The sequence below is a fragment of the Hesperophylax consimilis genome, chromosome 6 (genome assembly GCF_061612785.1).
Source record: "Hesperophylax consimilis isolate HC1 chromosome 6, BYU_Hcon_1.0, whole genome shotgun sequence".
NCBI classification, from domain to species: Eukaryota; Metazoa; Arthropoda; class Insecta; order Trichoptera; family Limnephilidae; genus Hesperophylax; species Hesperophylax consimilis.
The window spans coordinates 8,887,791-8,909,147 of NC_142841.1; the positions used below are offsets into that span (position 1 = coordinate 8,887,791).

At 34.2% G+C, this 21,357-nt stretch overlaps 1 protein-coding gene across 8 annotated transcripts in view; it reads right to left on the reverse strand.

Moving 5' to 3' along the window:
* Positions 1 to 21,357, reverse strand: part of rdx (BTB/POZ and MATH domain-containing protein rdx) — a 308,082-nt gene that overhangs the window by 195,721 nt on the left and 91,004 nt on the right. For all 8 annotated transcript variants that reach the window (XM_089632370.1, XM_089632367.1, XM_089632369.1 and 5 more), the window contains one exon: positions 8,896 to 8,937. The gene's annotated coding sequence lies outside the window, so the exon portion shown is untranslated. The remainder of the gene's footprint in view (positions 1 to 8,895; positions 8,938 to 21,357) is intronic.

The following is a 21,357-nucleotide window of genomic DNA, read 5'->3' on the forward strand; positions in this document are numbered from 1 at the left end:
GTAACACAATGGAAAACTTATCACTTTCTACGTTGTGCCGGCTGATTATTACGATGGCAAATTGCAAAGAATAACTCTATTGTAAGGTAAATGATATCGTTAGGTTCTCGATCTATGGAATTGTGGTTAATGCTACAATTAATGATATGTATTTGATACATTCCGTACCTAGTGAAGTACCATTGACATTTTAATAGGTGTCAAGGCGTCAATTTTTTTGACAACGTTTACAACACAGTAGATCAAGCGGTTCATGGGAGATACTAGCTAGTTATTAAGATACGTGATAAGTAGAAAATCTTAGTAGTTTTTGTACATAAAAAATCAACAGGCAAGAAACAAAGATCTGTATTTTTACGATAATACACCTATTATTATTAATTAATGTATTTTGTTCGACAGAGGATTAAGCCAAATTCTAAATGGAAAGAACAGATATTTGTTTCGTAAATTAACTACTGCAATTTTTTAAAAGCATAATATTTCGTAAATTAACTACTGCAATTTTTTAAAAGCATAATATCATTCAATTTCAGAAAAATGCGTGTGTGTGCATGAGAGATACTCTCTCAAGAGATCCTGGGTTCGATTCCGATTTCGTTATCTTTTTTATTTTTCTGTGTCTTGTTCTATTTCGTTGAGTTTTATTAGTATTGTCTTCTTTTTCAGTGATATATTACATTGGTGGGTATAACGTTAAAAATATATTAATTTATAAATGCACATAAATCAATTTCGAAGTTGACAAAACACTGACAGAATTCACTTCAGAAACATTTAAAAAACACCTGAGGTAATAAACCACATCATTGTGAAAGTTTCTCTGAATTAACAAAAATTAAGAGTTTTTCATTATTTGACTACAAGAAAATCGACGAATAATTTCCCAACTTGTATACATGGTTTTGTAAAATCCACGACATGTATAGGATTTTCCAATAAGAGGTGTTATTTTGAATAGCCCGCTATTTCGGTGGATGTTACTTTTGAAGCTGTCATTTTTTGACATTTGACTACGCCATTAATAAAAATGGAACAATACATGCTACAACAACGCATTGAAAGTATTAAAATTCACTTGAGTGAATCAAATGCAAATCATCTTGAGTGATGAGACCCATTTCTACCTCAGGGGCTTCGTCAACAAGCAAAATTGTCGCAGCTGGGGCTCGGAAAACCCAAGAGTTATTGTTGAAAAGCCTCTCTATCCTCAACGTGTGACTGTTTGGTTCGGTTTATGGTCCGGCGGAGTCATTGGACCTTAATTTTTCGAAAATGAGGCTGGAGCAACTGTTACGGTGAATGGATTGCGCTTTCGAGGGATGATTTTTTATGGCCGGAATTGGATGGTATTGATTTGGACAACCTTTACTTTCAACAAGACGGCGCTACGTGCCACACAAGCAACGAAACCATTGATCTTTTACGATTGAATATCAAAATGACACCTCTTATTGGAAAACCCTGTATCAAGTTGGAATGCCTTTGCCCGGTACTCGGACCAACAGCTCTCTACAACTCAATAGACAAAACAAAGAAAAATGTATTCATAATATTATGAAGAGGCAGTACCTACTCGACAAGGGCACTCAGGCATATTTAAACCCTACCCACATTTTTTAAGAACTGAATATCTAAATTAGTAGATACTTATAAGAACAATACATTAGTAAGCAATTGCGAGATGTATGATTTGTAAATGAATTACTGTCGACTGTCAACACCAGTTTACACAATTGTAAACGTAGTACATCAGCGCTCGGGCATAATGTAAAATGTGTATTTTGAACACTTCGATATATGTGACGATGGGTAAGGCTCTCGACTAGCAATCCGGAGGTCGCGGTTACGCGTTCCAGAGTGGAAGATACTCTCAGTATCGCCCTGGTGTAAGACCAACATTCATAATTGAAACTTTGCTTGAAATGGCTTTAGTCGTGTTTTGTAATCAGACCTGAATAGACAGGTACTTCTCCACGTTCCTCTCCCCATCTCCTTTCCCTCCCAACTACCTTCAGCCTCAAAACATACCCCATTTGGGGATGCCATAGTCTCATTGACTCCATACGGTCAGGAGCATTTAAGACTCGTGTGGAGTAGTCACATAAAAATTAAATTAAAAAATATATAAAACAACATATTTATATTTATTTATTTCATTTAAACGCCCATAGGGCTTTTACATACAATGCAATTATGTTTTTTAAATACAATAACAGTAAAGAGTTTACATAATATATAAGAATATACAGATTACATAAAATATAAGATTTAACAATGCATACGTTAACAAAATATAGGTAACATGAAACAAGAGTTTACGAAACTTAGGTAACATGAAATTTAAGTAAATGAAATAAAAATATATGATCTGCCAATATCCTCCAAATCAATTGAATAAAAAAGGATGAAATTGTTGTTCACATTAGCCTATAAACTATGTAACTCTAATTAACAATCTCTATTACGCAAGATTTAGTCCAGTCAGTGGGGAGTTTTACCTTGCAAAAGGTTAGGTAGTAGCGATTTTTACATATGTTGTTAAGATTGGGACTCTTAGGAAAAAAAAAAGTTTTCGACCTTGGGAGGGTCGAGCTCGACCCGCCATCTTGGATTGAAGGTGCCAAAATTTGTTTTTTTCAAAATAATTGTGAAGTGGTCGTTTTTACAACCAAATTGTTGAGGGCAAACTTAAAGACAACTAAATTTCCTAAATTTTTTGTAGAAAGTTTTTTTTTGTAAGTCTAATAGATAACGAGTTACAGTGGCGGAGATGTGAATATTTTTCTAAAAAATGATGAAATTCCCAACTTTGTAATGTTTTCGGGTTATTCATTACATAATTATAATAATTTTGTTAACTCATTTCCACACCACCATGAGGTAGAGAACATGTCGCATTTTTTTATTGTGGTATCCCCAGTAGGTCTACTCCACAGATATACCAGCGATGGTAGATTTCGAAATTATGTTACATTACTATGAATTATGTTACTATAAATTATGTTACTTAATAACAGTCTTCGTCATCAATGTCATCATCTAACTCACTGCCTGTGATACTGAGATTCTGGGCTTCCATTGACAAAATCTCTTCTTCTTCGTCCTCGACATCGATGTGAACCTCTGGCGAATTTCGGCATGTTTGACCATTACAGCACCCACATCCAGCTTTCCTGCAGCTACATGCAACGCCGCATCCTTTTTTACAATTGCATGAAATAAATTTTAATAAAGTCTCGGGTGCTGGTTTCTTTGTCATTCTTACTGGAACAAGCCCGTTGGTGTCACGTTTCCAGCCCCAGTTTTCTGGATTTTTTTGGATTCCGTACCATTTTTGGACTTGTTGGTACGTTCTAAATGCATGGTACCGTGCAGCGTCGTTCGTTGGTGGCAAAGAGGCAAGATTGAATTTGCTTTTTGCTGTCGACTTTGCGAAACGTTTGTAGCGGACTTCTTCCAAGGTTTTCTTATCCATGTCACCCCCGTACAAAGCAACAAGAAAGCGTGTTCCTGCAACTGCTATGTCTTCTGGTGTTGCATTATGTTGTTTGAAGATTCCTATCATGGCATTGAGTCTTGTGTCGTTTTGCACAAGCAAACAACATTTTGTTTTTCCTTGGTTGAAGAAGGACGATGTTGTATCGCAGCCGCTAAAGGCATGAAGAAACAGAATATTCTCAGCCGCCTCTTTGTATTTCACACTATTCGCGGAATACAGTCTTTCAAAAGTTTTGCCTCTCCCAGGTTTGCGAAGATATATACTACTTTTGGGTGGTGCTAATGCTGTCAGCAGAACTAGGAGATCAACGTCTTCGCCAATAATGAAAACAGCGTCATATGATGAACACAAGGAAATCGCAGTATTGACAATCAATTCATCAGCATCTTCTTCAGCCTGTTTAACTGTAAAATCATCCAGTATAAATTGCTTTGTAAGCATCGAAATCAGACGGACTTTGTTATTTTCATTGAAACTTGAACTGGCATTGTTTCATCGAAAAGAACATCTACAGACAATAGACATGAGCATCCAGGCAACGTCCTGTAACCAGGACTCAATCAGTGTTGCCAAGTCAGCTGTAGACTAGGATCCCACTATAACAAATCAACGTCATCGAGCACACGGATGATGCTATATAAGTATATTGTAACGTAGAAATACGTTAAAATGATAGTGTGTAATATGTTCGTACAAAATTTATCAAGAAAACTGAAGTTTTACAATTTTTTGTCAAAATTTTCTTCTTTCAACCGCTGTAACTCGTTACCTATATAGACTTACAAAAAAAACTTTCTACAAAAAATGTAGGTAATTCAGTTGTCTTCAAGTTTGCCTTTAAAAATTTGGTTGTAAAATCGACCACTTCATAATTATTTTGAAAAAACCAAATTTTGGCACCTTCAATCCAAGATGGCGGATCGAGCTCGACCCCCCCAAGGTCGAAAACTTTTTTTTTCTTTAGAGTCCCAATCTTAACAACATATGTGAAAATCGCTACTACCTAACCTTTTGCAAGGTGGAGCCCTTTTTTATCCCCCACTGACTGGACTAATTAGGATAAGAATCGACAAAAAGTCTAATAGAAAAACATTTAGTTAAGTATTACAATATTAAACCAAGTATCACAATATTAAGTCAAGTATCACAATATTAAGTCAAGTATCACAATATTAAACCAAGCATTATAATATTAAACTAAGTATTACAATATTAAGATAAGTATTATAATATTAAACAAAGTACTATAATATTAAGTTAAGTACTACAATATTAAACTAAGTATTATAATATTTATTTATTTAAACGTATTTTGTAGAGTAGTAGAAATAGTTCGCACATACTCCTTTTAATGTTTGCCAAGTTCATATTTGACATACAGATTTAATAATAATGTGTTTATAGGCTGATAGACATTCTATACCTATTATTAATGTAATACACTTATTAATGTAATAGCTAACGTGTACCCGCCGATGCCGGGGTTATTTTTGGGAGATAGACATATATCAAAGCGGATTTTTCTGTAGGCCTTTTTAAGATATACAATTCCGTAGTACATTATTTTGATGTATCTCATAAGGTTTAGCCAGGGATAGTAATGTAAGCTCCCGAAAATATTTTTTTACGACATAATTACAAAATATCGAATTTTCTCTACTTTCTATAAATATAATATGCTATTATTATATAAATAGATAAACCTTCAGGAAGAAATTCTCTAAATGATATATATATATATATATGAAAACCCTGTCAAAATACATTGCGTAGTTTATAAAATCTAAGCGCACAGATAGCGACTTTATTTTATACTATTTAGATATTCCATGGGTTTACGGCTCAAAAACAACCTCTTTATAATTTGATTTAGTTTCATAATTTGGATGTAGGTAAGCAAATGTATGAAACGATGAATTTAAAAAAAATATTTATTTTTATGGGAAAATTATGAAAACTGCGATCTGTGTTTCATTTCACGATATGTATTTTATTTTATTTATTAAATAGTATAAATTATGTGCCCCATCCAAAGTCAGATTCACGAGCCGCCACTGACAACACCACTATCAGTGATCCTTGCTAGGAGAGGCGTTACATTAAAGGTAACTAGTAACCATACACACTCGGACTACATTTGACACACCGCGAGATGAAATCGATCCGCCATTGCGAGCGCAAGAAGGCAAACAAGGCCTTTTCATATTTTAAATCATTTCGGGCCGCAACGAAAAGAAAGCTGACACGGTTGCATGTTATTAAGTAAGTGATGTGACAAGGCGACATATTGTTATCGTACAGAGAGCAAACTACGGTTACAAAGCAGGTCACAACTTCCTATGTAAAGTACAAACGTGCACAGGTAGGTACTTCCTTGAGAATAATATTACGTTATTATGGAAAATGTAAAAAAAAAAAAATTTTTAACATAATACAATTTTCAATTTTTAACTGTTCAATTTTCGACCTTGTTTAGTAGTAGCCAATTTCAAAGAATTTTATTTTTCGGCTGACTGGGGATTGAACCTTCCTCCCCAGGGACTTGCTCTTAAATGGCTGTAAACTTTTAAAATATCTTTAAAACGTTAAAAGAAATTGGCGCCAAATGCCGATCGGGTAAGACCAACATTTATTTCGTATATTACCTGCTGTAATGCAAGGACACTCATGCGTTCAAATCCACCAACTTTTCTAGGGTGGTAAGTTATAAAGTTTTAATCATAAATCCATCAAAAACTTCACAAAACTCATAAAAAATAAAAAGTTTATGTTTTGTTTTTTAAACACGTTTACGTTTTTTTGTTATTTGTTTTTGGGGTGTTATGCCGTGTTGCGCTAACTCCTTCTTTAGCCAACGTTTCGGACAGTATTTCAGTGTCCATCATCAGGGCAGATGTGTTATCGGTTAACACACTGCAATGCTGTCCGAAATGTTGGCTAAAGAAGGAGTTAGCGCAACACGGCATAACACCCCAAAAATAAATAACAAAAATACTCTTCGCCGTGAAAATCTTAAATCATATTTGACGTTTACGTTTGATGACTTAGCAGGGGGACCGGGTTCATGGGGTGATTTATTTCTTGGCGGCGAAGAATTTGCCACCTAGTGCGCGGAGTGCCCGATCGAGAGAGACTGGTTGAGGGAGACCTTTTGACCTCTTCAGCAGGACTCTCTCGACCCATCGCCTTGCACCGCAGTGCATTCAACTATTATGAGTTCATAGGCTCTATCTAATTTTATTATTTACAAACAGAAAAACATACTTACTTGGCGGGCACTTCAACTCACATTTTATTAAAAAGTTTATGACTTTGTACACTAGATAATATAGTAAAAACACTAACATTGATTTTACATTTGCTATTTTACTATGCAAAAGAAGAATTGATATTCATTTTAAAAGAGTGGAGAATGTAGGATTCATTTGAAGTAGAGATTTTTTATTAAATTACATTAAAAAGGTTACAAATTCCAAGTTGTTTACATTTTTTACACATTTAGTTATTTAAATGTCGCGAACTGTGAATGTCTAAAAATTACAAAGGAGAGTTTAGCTCTGAATTGTGTAATTAAATAATACATGTGACCCGATTAGGGTGGGGATAGACATAGGTTTTACGAAACAGTGGTAATATTGTGACCGGCGACTATTCAATTAGTTAAGTACTGGCCTAGAATCGAATTGATTGTGTCAAGTGTGACTTCTCGTTGGTATACGAATATAAACATGACTACTTTAAAACCAGCTCTCTGACTCACGGGCTATTTATTCTGTAATATACAATAATTCATGAATATTTAATCCATTACAGCCATATTCAGTAGATCCATGCGCAATGCCGAAGATGATTTTGAAAATTAACACCCAAGTTGATGTAACTTTCGATTAAGTAGGTAAAAATAAACCATTTCTATTATAATTTCAAAGTGTTGATGACATCAATTTGTTAGCCAGTTACACAGATGAGATCTTTACGACATTCCAATTAATCGTCAAATAAAGCATTAAAATGTGATAATTTAATTTAACACTTAAAAATTCCGTGTTAAAAACTTTTGTAAGATTATATTATCAATCAAAATATTTTGAGAAGGTTTATTTATACAAAAATTATATCATATTTTCCGAAAGTAACTCGAATATTATAAATGCGGTCTTGTAGAATTTTCTCGTCAAAGTCTATAAATGTCAGTGAAGAAAGCGTAATCAATTTTCTTTGATTTTTACAGCTTCCTCTTTTCCTGAAATTCCGTGGTCCGGGAAAGTTTATTAAAGATGAAATTGAATAAGTGGATTACAAATGGGATACCATGATAAATGGGTAATATGTTCTCAAACACTAACCGAGCCGGAGTATGGTCGGGATCTTCGCATAAATCAATCCAATACGTTAAGCTTTCCGAGCGCGTACAGGGCGAGCGGTTGGAAACATTTTCTGTGTTTTTCACGGAACCCAGTAAATATGTATGTAAATCATGGAAATACATACTTACACCAATACATTACACCAATGGTGAGAAAAACTACTTTGAAGTTTCTTGAGCTGTAATATGTGTTGAGGAGATAAGATACTTTAGCGAATTACATGTATATATTTAAAATGCATTTAAAATTTTGAAAGTACTTCAAAATTTTCTTCATACTTAGGTAAATAATTTAGGTAAATGAGATAATGTTTGATACTGATTATCGATTAAACTTTCCCAATAAAAGTGAATATAAAAAATTAAGTTTTCTCAAAAAAATTCTTCAACCCTGTTCGGTTATAAATCTCCGGAGAATAAGTGTCTCCTCCCGTTACGTATCCTTGGCATCCGAGTTTGATAAATGGTCCCCGCGTCACCTTTCTTCATTCAAGCTGAACCGGGCTCCCTTTACATTTCAAAAAGTGGAAATAAATTACACCCCCGCGTGAAAAAGCCGCACCATTTTAGCGTGTAATTTATTCCGAGCAATATGCTAGACAGAGCTTTCGCAGAGTTACTAACTGCTGAAGAAATAATATCAAAGCTGGACTCGAAACAACAACATAACAGAGGTAAAGATTTTGATATAAAGGCACCACATGAAAAATATTGCTCTCTTTGATAATAAAATATCGTCCTGTGGGGATTTTTTACTAATTCGCAAAATATCTTGGGAGCTTTCGCAGTGGGCGGCATGCCCCATCCGCCCCCGCCGGTCGAGGCTATGGGCGGCGGTAGAAGGCTCAAGGTTGGCTGTATAACTCGCCCGAAGGGTACTGACTGCGTACAGTCGACTTAAGTACAAAGACCGAGTAAAAATATCCACACAAGTGAGCATCACAAATTATGTTTCTCAATTAAAATACCTATTAATGCGCCAACAACAGATATCTCCGTATTTTAGAAACAGTATGTAAAAACTTACCTTAAGTCGGCTGGTAGAGCTGCTAATCCAAAATGATACAATCTGGAAAAGAAATACGCATAAATAAGTTATAATCGCCACTCGAGTGATTTTTGGCATACTATGCCAAGTTTGCCAAAACGTTTTGACCGATCGCTTGTCATAATGTGTCAAAATTTATAGAACCTAAAATATGGTATAAACGGTGAAATCCACGTGGATTCATTGGTTTTAAACCTCAGTAAGCAGTTTCATATGTTTCCAATTAATGTTTTGATGAATGATATTAATTAAATAATATGGTGAATGTATATATATGACACCAATCGCTGGAGTGGATATACACGTGTATAAATAAAAAAATTTCCCAACTTTGCAAGCTGCTCGTGTATTTATATGCATAAATCTCTTTGATTTTCTAACAATATCCAGGCACTTGAATTCAACAGACAAACGTCAAAGAATCAAGAGCTGGATAGATTATTATTATTATTTTTATTTATTTACAAAAAATAATGTTACATAATTTACAGAAAATATAGTAATTATTTCACCCAATTTTATGCATAGGATGTACCACCATAACAAAGCTAGGCTTGTGTGCATGGGGAATGTGTCATTTTATTAGTTATTTTTTATGGAAATTATTGTGTCGTATAATTTTACGTAAAAAGTAGGAAAACATTCAATTTCGTACAAAGCATAATTGACAGAAAATAATCTAAATATATAAAAATTCATCTTGCTGATATTTGTGCTCGCAAAACTCGAAAGTAATCGACCGATATCGCTGAAAATTTCAAAGTTTGTACTTATTAGTGCCAGGAGTGTTTATTAGTGCCAGGAGTGTTTATTAGTGCCAGGAGTGTTTATTAGTGCCAGGAGTGTTTATTAGTGCCAGGAGTGTTTATTAGTGCCAGGAGTGTTTATTAGTGCCAGGAGTGTTTATTAGTGCCAGGAGTGTTTATTAGTGCCAGGAGTGTTTATTAGTGCCAGGAGTGTTTATTAGTGCCAGGAGTGTTTATTAGTGCCAGGAGTGTTTATTAGTGCCAGGAGTGTTTATTAGTGCCAGGAGTGTTTATTAGTGCCAGGAGTGTTTATTAGTGCCAGGAGTGTTTATTAGTGCCAGGAGTGTTTATTAGTGCCAGGAGTGTTTATTAGTGCCAGGAGTGTTTATTAGTGCCAGGAGTGTTTATTAGTGCCAGGAGTGTTTATTAGTGCCAGGAGTGTTTATTAGTGCCAGGAGTGTTTATTAGTGCCAGGAGTGTTTATTAGTGCCAGGAGTGTTTAGAGAGTGGTTTGAATGATAGAAGAAGTCGGATATGAATATACGGAATGAGATATGGAAGTAGAATTAAAGTCGAAGTTATGCAGTTTAAATAAGAATGTGAATATAAGTAGGTACCTACAACAATGCATTTGGTGAAACTAAATCGCTAACTATTTTATAAATTAAATAGTGAGATATTAGCCTCTAATTAAAATCTCCTTAAATATTGTAGAACGGTCAGCTATAGGATGCTGGTGATGGATTATTAAATCAAACGGATTTGACCTCGAGAGTTTCGAGTGTTATATGATATTTATATACATACTCTAAGTTCATAATTATTGAAAGTACATACTAAATAATATTGAGTATAATTATACGTTAATCTTGGGGTTCTTGAATGTTATACTTATTAATTCAAAATCACATAAAGTAGTGCTCGAGTGTTATAAGAAAGGCTAAATAATTGTAATCATGAACATATACAAAATAGAAATTTAAACGATTAGTTATTTTGTAGATAATAATAATAAGAGATGTTCAGAAATTAGTTATCTTTTTTAAAATTTATTCAGTACAGGAGATACATATTGTACATTTGTAAAATGTTTTGATTGTCCAACTAGGAGGAATTCCAGTTTTAGGACAGCCAAATATGGACAAATTAGTATACATATTTAGTACAAAAAAGATGAAGAAAAAAAAACATAAAGTTAAGTAATGTTTGTTTAACATACTTATTAAAATATTAATAATAATAAAGTAATAGGTACATATTATAAAGGTTAACATAAAGATGATCAGAACATTACACGATTGGTAAGTAAAATAGTTACTGGCATGATTTAATACTTATTTAAGTTAACTTAAATAACTTACGTAAGATCCAATTTTAAAAATGAAAAGTTCATTGAAACTTAATAATTTTACGCATTACGCAGGAATACTTCACATCATCCATGCATCGACTGCAAAAATTAGTATTTTTAATAACTATATTTGTCTAAGGTGTTCCGTCGGAAGAAAGAATTGCAAAGAATATCCACGTAGATTTTTTTATTAATAAAATTATAAATCGGTAAAAATTATAAAATTATATTATCTCGGATGTCTATTTAGCTTAACTGCCGAGATTGATAAATAAGTATAAACAAGAGTCCTGAAATTTGTCTCAATTAGTTTGGAGATTGAGATGCTTCGGGAATTTCCAACAAATGATTATCACAGTCGTCGGGTAAGGGGGACCAGATATATTTAACTGGGTGAAATTTCCAGAAGATCGCAGAGTATAGCTCCGGCACGTTTCTCGCTCAAGGACTTCGGAGCCGGCTGGGATGGGGCCCGCGCCCCCACGGTCGGTTGCCGGGCGGGGGCGGCCTTGGGGGCCAAGCGGGGGCGGGTTGACTCGGGGTAGACTCGGGGGCCGGGTGGATCAATACCCCTCCCGTCCCCGTCACGACACGAGGAGAACACACTGCCATGCCGTACTTGGAGTAATACCCTTTGTCTGATTCCTATAACCCGTGCCCGTAGAACAGGAAGCCTTTATGCCGACTCGTGTTTTATAATAACAGATTGTTGAAGATTTTAAGGTAATACGCTGTATTCGAAATTTCACATCGAGTAATTTCTTCGCGTGTGGGTACAGCCATTTATCACCAACTTAAATGTCCATCTATAATGATCTGTGACAGGATGGTATTTGAGGGGATAATAATCGGTGTGCAAATAAGTTTAAAGGATCAAACTACGTGATTCATATAGAAAATGTGAAACCGTAAAATCTTCCAAGAGAAAACTTACTGATAAAAAATATTGCTAATTTATTAAGAATTTCTTAAATTATTCGTATTCATACCCTTAACGAATGAATTGATAGGCTTCCTGATAAATTTTTATTAAAATGCCTATGTATTGTTCATGACGTCGGAACACGTGTTCATAAAAATCCTAACATTTCCGCATTACGTCATTATATATTACTAAGTCAAACGCAGGTGCACGAACACGTGTTCCGATATTATTTATTTATTATTACTTTATTAACACCTTTTTAGGGGGTTTTACAAATGAATAGTAAAAAATATATATTAATACAGAACATATTTATCAACTAAATGGTCGGTGGCTGAGTTGACATCGCGTTTGGGTCCCTCCCAGGCGTAGTGTGTTCAATTCCTCGGCTGGCTAAATCCTCCATCACAACACAAGCAACATTTTCAGCTTACTGTGGTGGTAGTAGGAGAGTTTCAAATAGTGTCAGGTTATTCGTAATCCGGGAATTTTTGTCTTTCTTTTAAAAAAAAATAAAAAAAAAACTGTCTCAGTAACAATCTTTTGTATTTGTTAAGATTATTAATTAAAGATGTCCACTGACGATGATTATTACGAATTTACTATAAGTTTATCAGGAAGCGGCCCGCAGTCCCGTTTTTAACGGGATTACCAATAATTTGAAGAGGCTTCATAATTAATCAGCAATACGCATTTCCACGTGGAACTATGGAAACCCCCTCTTGGGGAATAAAGTGGGGCGGAAATGTGGGGAGGAGTACCATGCTATTGAGATCTTGTCACTGTACTCGAAAGCTATTTTAAGCAATTTCACTCTAAAAACGGTGTGCAAATATAAAACAACATATTATAATCTTTAAACTCTTCATGAAATATCCCTACGGTTCCTATGCCGGGTCTCGTTTATTTTGCCCACGGTTAAAACTCGCAATTTCCTTGTTCAAAGCCAAGAATTTAATAAGTCATAGGCAGAAAAACTTATAAAATCTACGGAAATTAGGCAATAAAGCCTATTGATTTTACACCCTTTTAATGAAGTTAATAAATGATTAACCCTTCAATAAACGACGCCATTGTATGAATTGTATAATCACAGAGGTTAACACGTTTCACCAGAGTAAACTCCTGCACGTGTAACGGTGCGGCCGCGGCGTCTCCGTAAAAGTTTCCCAAATGAAAAGCGACCAGCTGAGAAACAATGGCAGAAAGCGGGAATTATTAGTTCAGAGGGTCTAGACCAACTAATAGGCAGATCAGAAATAAATGGAAAACTTTTATACTTGAAGGTGTTTGGTAATGGGAATAGTTCTCTAGTGAGATCATTATGCGTGATTATTATTTGTTCTACCGATTTAGGGATTTTTATTTTGTTTTCATTCTACGAAGGATCGACTAAAATAAGTTTCATAATAAATTATAACTAAGCATACTGTAGGGGAGAATTAGTTGGAGCTTTGAAGCTGAAGAATGAGGATTCGATAAGAGAAACACTTTGTTAACTTTGTTTATAAACCACAGTATTTAGAGTACAGACCTTTCGTTTGTATTCCGTTGGTATTCGGTATGAGTTTCGGAATCGTTTAGTTCTACTGCTAACCGAGCGTTCTACCCACCGCCCCACAGTGTAAATACTTCAAATGTTCAACTTTACAATTCGTATAAATCACAATACGATGAACACAAAAATAAAGTACAAAAAATGTATATACGAAAGTCTCTTACGTGAGATTAAAAATAGCAATCTATCATAAATTTCCACTTAAACCCGTAGTGCGGCTGGCTACATTTGCAGTCCAGTGAAATTATGACTACCTTGAGGTTCACTGCAGTGTGTATTGTGTATAAGTCGATTTTGTAGAGGTGTGCCTGTTATTTCGATTATAATTTTCAATGTATTATATTTGGATGAGAGAAATTTACAAAATTTGAAACACACAGTGAAAAATCTATTAATAAATATAAAATGTCACCGCGCGAGTGTTCTAAAAAAACATATTGATGATTAAATTCGAGGTTACTTTGCTCTTCGATTTGCACATTATCATTATTCTAGTACCAAATAATATACTTAGATATTCGAAAAAAATGTTAATACTCTTTTTTTACGTTCCTAATCAGTACTCAAAAATAGTTTAAAAAAAACAATGCCATTGAAGGTTAAAATGGCCTTCACTCAAAATTAAAATTTAAAATAAAAAAAACAAGTAGAACGAAATTAAATCTAAAAATTTAAAATATATAAATATTGTGCATGACGTAATTAATACCGAACTGCCTAAATTTAACGATGATTAATAAAATAAACAATGTAGTGACGAACTCGTTAATAATAAGAAATTTAATTCTAACCTAAAATGATACCAAATACAATTTGACAGATTCCGGAAAATCTAATAGATAACTTTTTTTATACACTGATGATTTTTCTTGTAATGTCTCCAGTTGCAATAAAAATGGACGATCGAGAAACTCATTGGATATTGCATTGACGTTTCATGTAGGTGTGAATTTTCACGGAGGTTTAACCACTAGAGAGAAAATCATACCCAGGATGAGAAAAACAAAACAATGTTTTTCTCCAGATACCGACAACGTTAAGCGAAAGTATAGGTCTGGCAAGACTGAGAAAAGTACCACATTTTCCAGTTGAATGGACTTCAGATGGATAACGCATCGTTAAAGAGTCATTTCAGCATCGTTAGCGAAAGAAAAAAACTAAGTAGGATGTAAAAGACATTAGACGTGCCCTCCCATACAAACTTTATTGCATGTTATTATTCGGCACACTGATCAACCCGTAAAAAACGGTTTTTTTAATACAATGCGTCTATTTTTATTAATGGGGGTGTTTTTGTTTGTTTGAGTGATGATTGAAATTTCATGCCCAGGTACTGGCTCTTCACTGCTGTGAACTTTTAAAATATCTTTTAAAACTAAGAAATTAATAAAAATTGATTGAACCTTCCTCCCCAGGGACTAGAGTCAAAAGTTGGAATGCATTGTTATCGACAACGAGTCTATCTGATGAGTTTCAGCTTGATCGGATGTCGGGAGATGGATTAATTTCCAATACCGAGATTTACATTAATTCATTACCGAAAACAAAGTCAAATTCAAGTAAATGTACATATTCAAAAAGAAAATTGAATACATATACGTACCCTGGAATAAGTTTTCAACCTTATTTACAAGTCAAATTAGGCACCCATTACGCTTCGAAGGCCATCTTATACATTTACGAAAACAAAATCGAAATTCAAATCGATGTATTTTTAAAAAATTTGCAATTTTTTCACATTCATTAATATTTTAGACGAAGAGATTGTGCTTGCAGACAAAAAGGGTTGTAAAATATTGACTGTTGATTGATATCCTAATGACATTATCTTGCGAGGCGCGCCTTACGACCGCAAGGGTTAACGTAAATGTTAAACCTGATTTAAACTAGCGTACAAGCTAAACAAGGTTGTCGAGTAAAAACGTAAAAATAAATAGTGGTGTTGACTTTTTTTTATTGTTTTCAGTTATAATGTCACACCACATAGGGTTACCAGGGTTTTTATCAAAAATTATTTGAGATTCAGTTAGCACTTTGTGAAAAGCATTGAAAAAAATTATTATTTAACTATCGCCGAGGAAAATAAATATGTCATTTAATTCACTGTGCCACGAAGACAAATCTCGTTTTTTTTTCATTAACGAATCTTTCCACGAAAACTTTGAAAATGGAATGGGAATTTTTTACAGCTTTCTGAAATAGATTAACTTGATTTAATCCACTTGAATTGCTTCCAGCGAGGAAATACCCACGAAGATTGATACGCAATACGTAAATTGAAAGAAAAACGGGTGATACGAAATTCCATTCGCGTGGTTGGCTGATTTATATCGATAGATGCAGGGAAATGTATACATACAGATAGTACACGCCATTCATAGTCGGGTAAACGGGGGAAGGAAGGGCGGATTAAAAGTAAATTGATCAAAGAATGAATAAATATATTTAATATTTTGTATTGAAAGCAGCCCACTGACCTCCATTGATATTAAATCGTATTTGAGGAGCGTTTACACAAATAGAAATGAGAATTTTTTAGATTCTCATTTTTTATATAGGTGTCTACGAAATGACTAATTCAGATTTTCAGATTCAGATTTTTACCTGCTTTATGTGTAAAAGAAAAAAAATAACTACATTTATATAAAAGTGAAATAACTAGGTGGGTATATAATTTAACAGTGCCATTATTATCTTATTTCAATATAGACTTTTTTTCAAATTACCCATCAATTTTTTGCCTCGGTATTACTTAAGCATTTTTATTTGTACGTATGTTGTTTATAGCGAATAGCGAAGTTAGCAGTCCACAACGGAGTGCTGGTACCTACCTTGATATATGGAAGTGAGGCATGGAACTGGCAAAGAAAGGATGAAAGTAGATTAAATGCTGTTGAAATGAGATCCCTGAGGCGTATGTGTGGTAAAACCATGTTTGATCGTGTGAGGAATGTGGAGATCCGCAAAGAGTGCAAGGCTGATGTAAGCGTAATGAGTAAGATTAAGAAAGGGACGCTTAGATGGTTTGGGCATGTAGAGCGAATGAGCGAAGATAGGAGTGTAAGGAGGATATATGATGCAAATGCGAATGGTAGCAGAAGTCGGGGACGCCCGAGGAAGACATGGCACGATCAAGTGAATCAGATACTCGAGTCGGGCCATGTCAAGAGTCAGAATAATAGAAGAGTATGTATGAGACGATGTATGAATGTGAATGAGGCAAGAAGTGTGTGCCAAGACCGAGTTGTTTGGCAGTCCGTCCTCTCTGCCTACCCCTGCGGGGAAACGGCGTGATGGTTAGTTAGTTAGTTGTTTAGTGTTAAATTTTTATATTTCAACTAAGATTTTTTTATGTGTAATCAGTTAGGTACTTTGATAGATAAAAAAAATAAATTATTAGAACTAAACGTATTTTTCTTTATTAAAACTCACCCTTCATTTGTGATGTGAATCTGTCTGTCTGTCTGTTTTGATGTAACATATTAAAATAATTATATCAGTGTCATTATAAACAGAAAGCACCGGCAAATTTTCTCATATATCGGTATATTTCTTTAGAATACTTGAAAGCGGAAGTATGAAATAGAAAAGCAATAATTCCATCTACCACATAATGTTGTCCTTCCGCTTACTTCTAAGAAAATGAAGTTACAAGCTATCAGCGGAACCCTCAATGAACAAGTATTTAAAACTAAAAATGTTTAAAGCTTTACGTAACGGATAACTACAAACTAAAAAAAGTCACGTTAAGGCAGAGAATATTTCCCATTAACTCTGAGGAGTTCCAGAGCAAAATAACACGAAAAGAAATCCCAGGCACGTGTAGAAATAATGGAAACTCACAAAAAAGGCGTCATATTTATGAGCTTATAAAAACGCTCAGTATAAAACGCAGATCCCCTTTTCGCCCGTTGGCATTAATGTCTCCTGAAATTCTCAATACCAGCCACAAGTAGTTGGAGTTTGGAGTGTGAGATTGCGCTACAGCATATCTATGGTTCACAGCCCGTGAACAAAGAACTTGGAAATTAAAAGCACAAAGCTTTATGGAAGTTTTCTTTGCGATTACTTGTTGAATTCGCCGCGAAAGCGATGCTTTTTAACACTGGATAGGCTCTTAGTAATAAGGCTTAAATGGCAAATGAAAGTGCATCTACAGATATTCTGAAAACTGAAAGAATAACATACATACATATGATTCATGCTTCTTTTTTTTATTTTTATTTATACATATACTTTTTTCTTTTTGCATATTTTTTAATTCCCTATTTGTATTTTTTTGGCTTATTTTTATTCTCTATTTTCTTCTAATCTCCTTTCTTTCTTTTATCTATTTTTGATTCTCTAGCTTTTTAATTTCATCTAAATAAAAAGTAAAATTTCAATTTGGAAAAACTCACATGTCAATAATTTTTTTACTAACTATTTTTGAATTATCATATTTGAATATTCTTTTAGTCTTTTCTTTACGTTTATATTATTTAAAATATATAGTAAGCTACTTCTTATATCAACCAAGAAAACTTTTCATATTATTTATAAAGTGCAATAACTAAGTAAAAGTCAATACACTAGACTAAACAAGAATCGCATTTAATAAATCTGACTATTTCTGACTGTCCTAAAACAGGTACTCTCCTAGTTGGACAGCCAATGATCACTGTAATAAGTAATATGTCATGTTTAAAAAAAAAAATAATAATAAATAAACATACGCACTAAATTTGATAATTTAAACGTACATTAAAAACGATTGGATAGCTTTGAAACCTTTAATTCACGGTGGAATTCCATTTTAATAAGATCTTTATTGTATTACCACCTTTATAACGTTCTTTCATATTTTTATCAATAACCGGACCGGTTTCACTTAGTGGCGGACATCTTCAGATATAAAGGCGTGTTAATCCATATCACTCATACAACATCGTATTTGTCTGCCTTTCTTGAAATAATTCAATTTGAATACGGGAAAAAACTATTTATTCATACTGCGTATGTACGGACGTAAACAAATAATTCATCTTAATATTTTAAAGTACTCGTATAGCCTACAAAAAAAGGTTTTTCCTAAAATTATTAAGTAAGCGACATCTATGAAAGAGCAAAATAAGAATTATATTTATCGTAATATTTTTTTACTTTTACTTTTTTACCACACAGGAGTCCTATATCATCTTTGGGGATGCCGTGTGAAAGTTTTTTTAAAAGGAGAGGAAGATCTGGGAAGGAAAAGGGTATGAGGGGTGTGTAGGAATCTGAGGGTCAGTGTGTTCAGGAGTGACGGACATTTCAAATCATCCCTTCTATTGCAGTGCAAGGCGATGGGTCGAGAGAGTCCTGTTGGAGAGGTGAAAAGATCTCCCTCAACCAGTCTCTCCAAAGCCGACCCGCCATGCACTAAGCGGGCGGGTCGGCTTTGGAGAGACGCATCTACCTCCAGACCAGGACAAACCTCACCCCATGAACCCGGGCACCCCTGCTAAATCACCAAACAGCAAAGTAGCAAACCACCTGGGGTGACCTATGGCAGAGGTGTTGGTTATCCAATGAATGGTTCCCGGGGTGACGGTACCCATACATGCCTCCCAAATTGTGAATTGAGAATAAATTATAAAAATGCTAGTATTTAAACAAGTTAATACAGAAAACTGTGGTTATATAAAATACATAGGTAATGGAGCATCGGGAAGATCAATTCTAGATCCGCTTATGAAGGCCCAGAAATCAATAATTAAAGTCATAATGCGCAAACCATATAGGTTCTCTAGCGATGAGCTCTTTAAACAATTTAATGTACTTGATGTTCGTCAAAACTATATAAAAAGGTTATTATCCATGTACATAAAAATCTCGATAATATTAATAAAATTGACCATAAACACATCACAAGAAGCCACACCAGAAATGACCTTATGATCCCAACGAGCAAAACGGCAAAGTATCAAAAGACACGCACATACTTGGGACCTAAACTGTACAACAAAACCCCCCCCCTGAATTAAACATAAAATCTTGTAATATTTCCTACATAGGCCCAATAATAACTAAATGGTTGATTGGACTGGGTAGAGGAGAATCTGAAAAAATGTTAAAAAAAGTCACATAATAAATAGACATAGACTAATCACACACTATATGTATCTCCCACTATTCTAATTATTGCTCATACACAACTGAAACATACACAACAGCTCAAGTTCCATTCTATCATAAGATTGTAACGATTAAACACATCACAAATTAAAACATTAATGAGATATATTATAGACATCGACAAATCACACACTTACTTTCACATATTTTGGTTCCTCGGAACGAGCAATTTGCCTAGTTTGGAACCAATAATTTCGACCTGATAAGGTACAATAATCTATAATCACTAAAAATATTTTAATTATATCTCGTATCATATTTGTACTGTGTGTAAATCTAAAGGAATAAATAAATAAAATAAATGAGTGAAAAAATAAAACGATTCTGCAAAACATGTAACATTAATTAACAGAGTTGGTAGTAATCTTGAAATGGCAGGTCGATCTATTCAAATCAAAGAAACGGTGTGTGGCAGGAAAGGGAACACGCACATAGCCTATCGATATTATATATTAACGCAGAGGAATCAGAATAACGATGGACGTTCATTGCAACACTTAACACAAAGGGATATTTTCACTGTTTTCTTATCTCAAAAAAATTAAAACACTGAAGATATTTTTATTTTATTTTTATGTCAATGAATAAATTTTTTATAACGATTAAAAAACTGGCATTTTTGACTTGCCGCCAAAATGACATCGTGAATTCTGCGGCGTTGAAGTCACGCCGGGCGACGTCGACGTCTTATCAGACATTAGCGTTTGCTGTCATAAATGCGTTGTAGCCAGTTGGAACCGCTTTGAAATGTGCGGTTTTAGATCGTTTTTTAAATCGATAATTGTTTATGAACATATTAAAATTACATATTTTTAGTATGATCATCATAATTTACAAATGTATGATTGGCTTAGTTTAATTTACACAACGCTGACAGCAGTATTATTTTATTCAATTATTTTAAAAAAAGTAACTAAGTTGAGATTAATTAATTTTCTACACTTGTATTAGGTACATATTATGTATATAAATACTAGGTACATTTAAAAAAAGGTGAAACGTTTAATATAGGAGCTATTATAATGATTGCCCATATAGCATTATTGTATAAATAAGTGCACAAGATTCTGCCTATTCGTAACTGGTCACGAAACGTAGCTAAAGCCATTTCAAGCAACGCTTTGATTCTGAACGGTGGGCTTTCGCCAGAGACAATAGTAAAAAAATAAAAACATATTTTCTAAATATCCGGTTAAATTTTGTAAATGGGTTTAGTGACCTTCTAACTTTTCACAAAGGTACTATAAATAGAATGTAATATTTCACCATGGAATTATAAAGTATATTAGAATGTAGACGGACGCGTTTAAATTTTCAAAAGCTTTGTTCAAGGTGTTGGTGTAAGATACCTTGAAAAGTTAACGAATCAATTTCCCTAGTTTCCAACACGGCAAACTCCGAGCAAGTTTAGTGACTCTTTCATCGTCGGTTTTATAGGAGGTGAAATACTACGAGGAAGGCCGTGACTTCGACTAAACCTTGCGGCGGGAAAACCGTGAACCAACAACCAGCAAATGGAGGAATTAACGAAATGGGGTTAGAGAAATACATAATGATGCGAGGAAGTTTCATATCCATTTGTGTGCTAACCCTGATAATCATGACTAATCGACACAAAAATGCCAAATTACCAACAAGGAGACTCAAAATCAAACATTGCGCAGGGTTACCCCTTTTTATAAGAGCATTAAATTTATATAGCGAA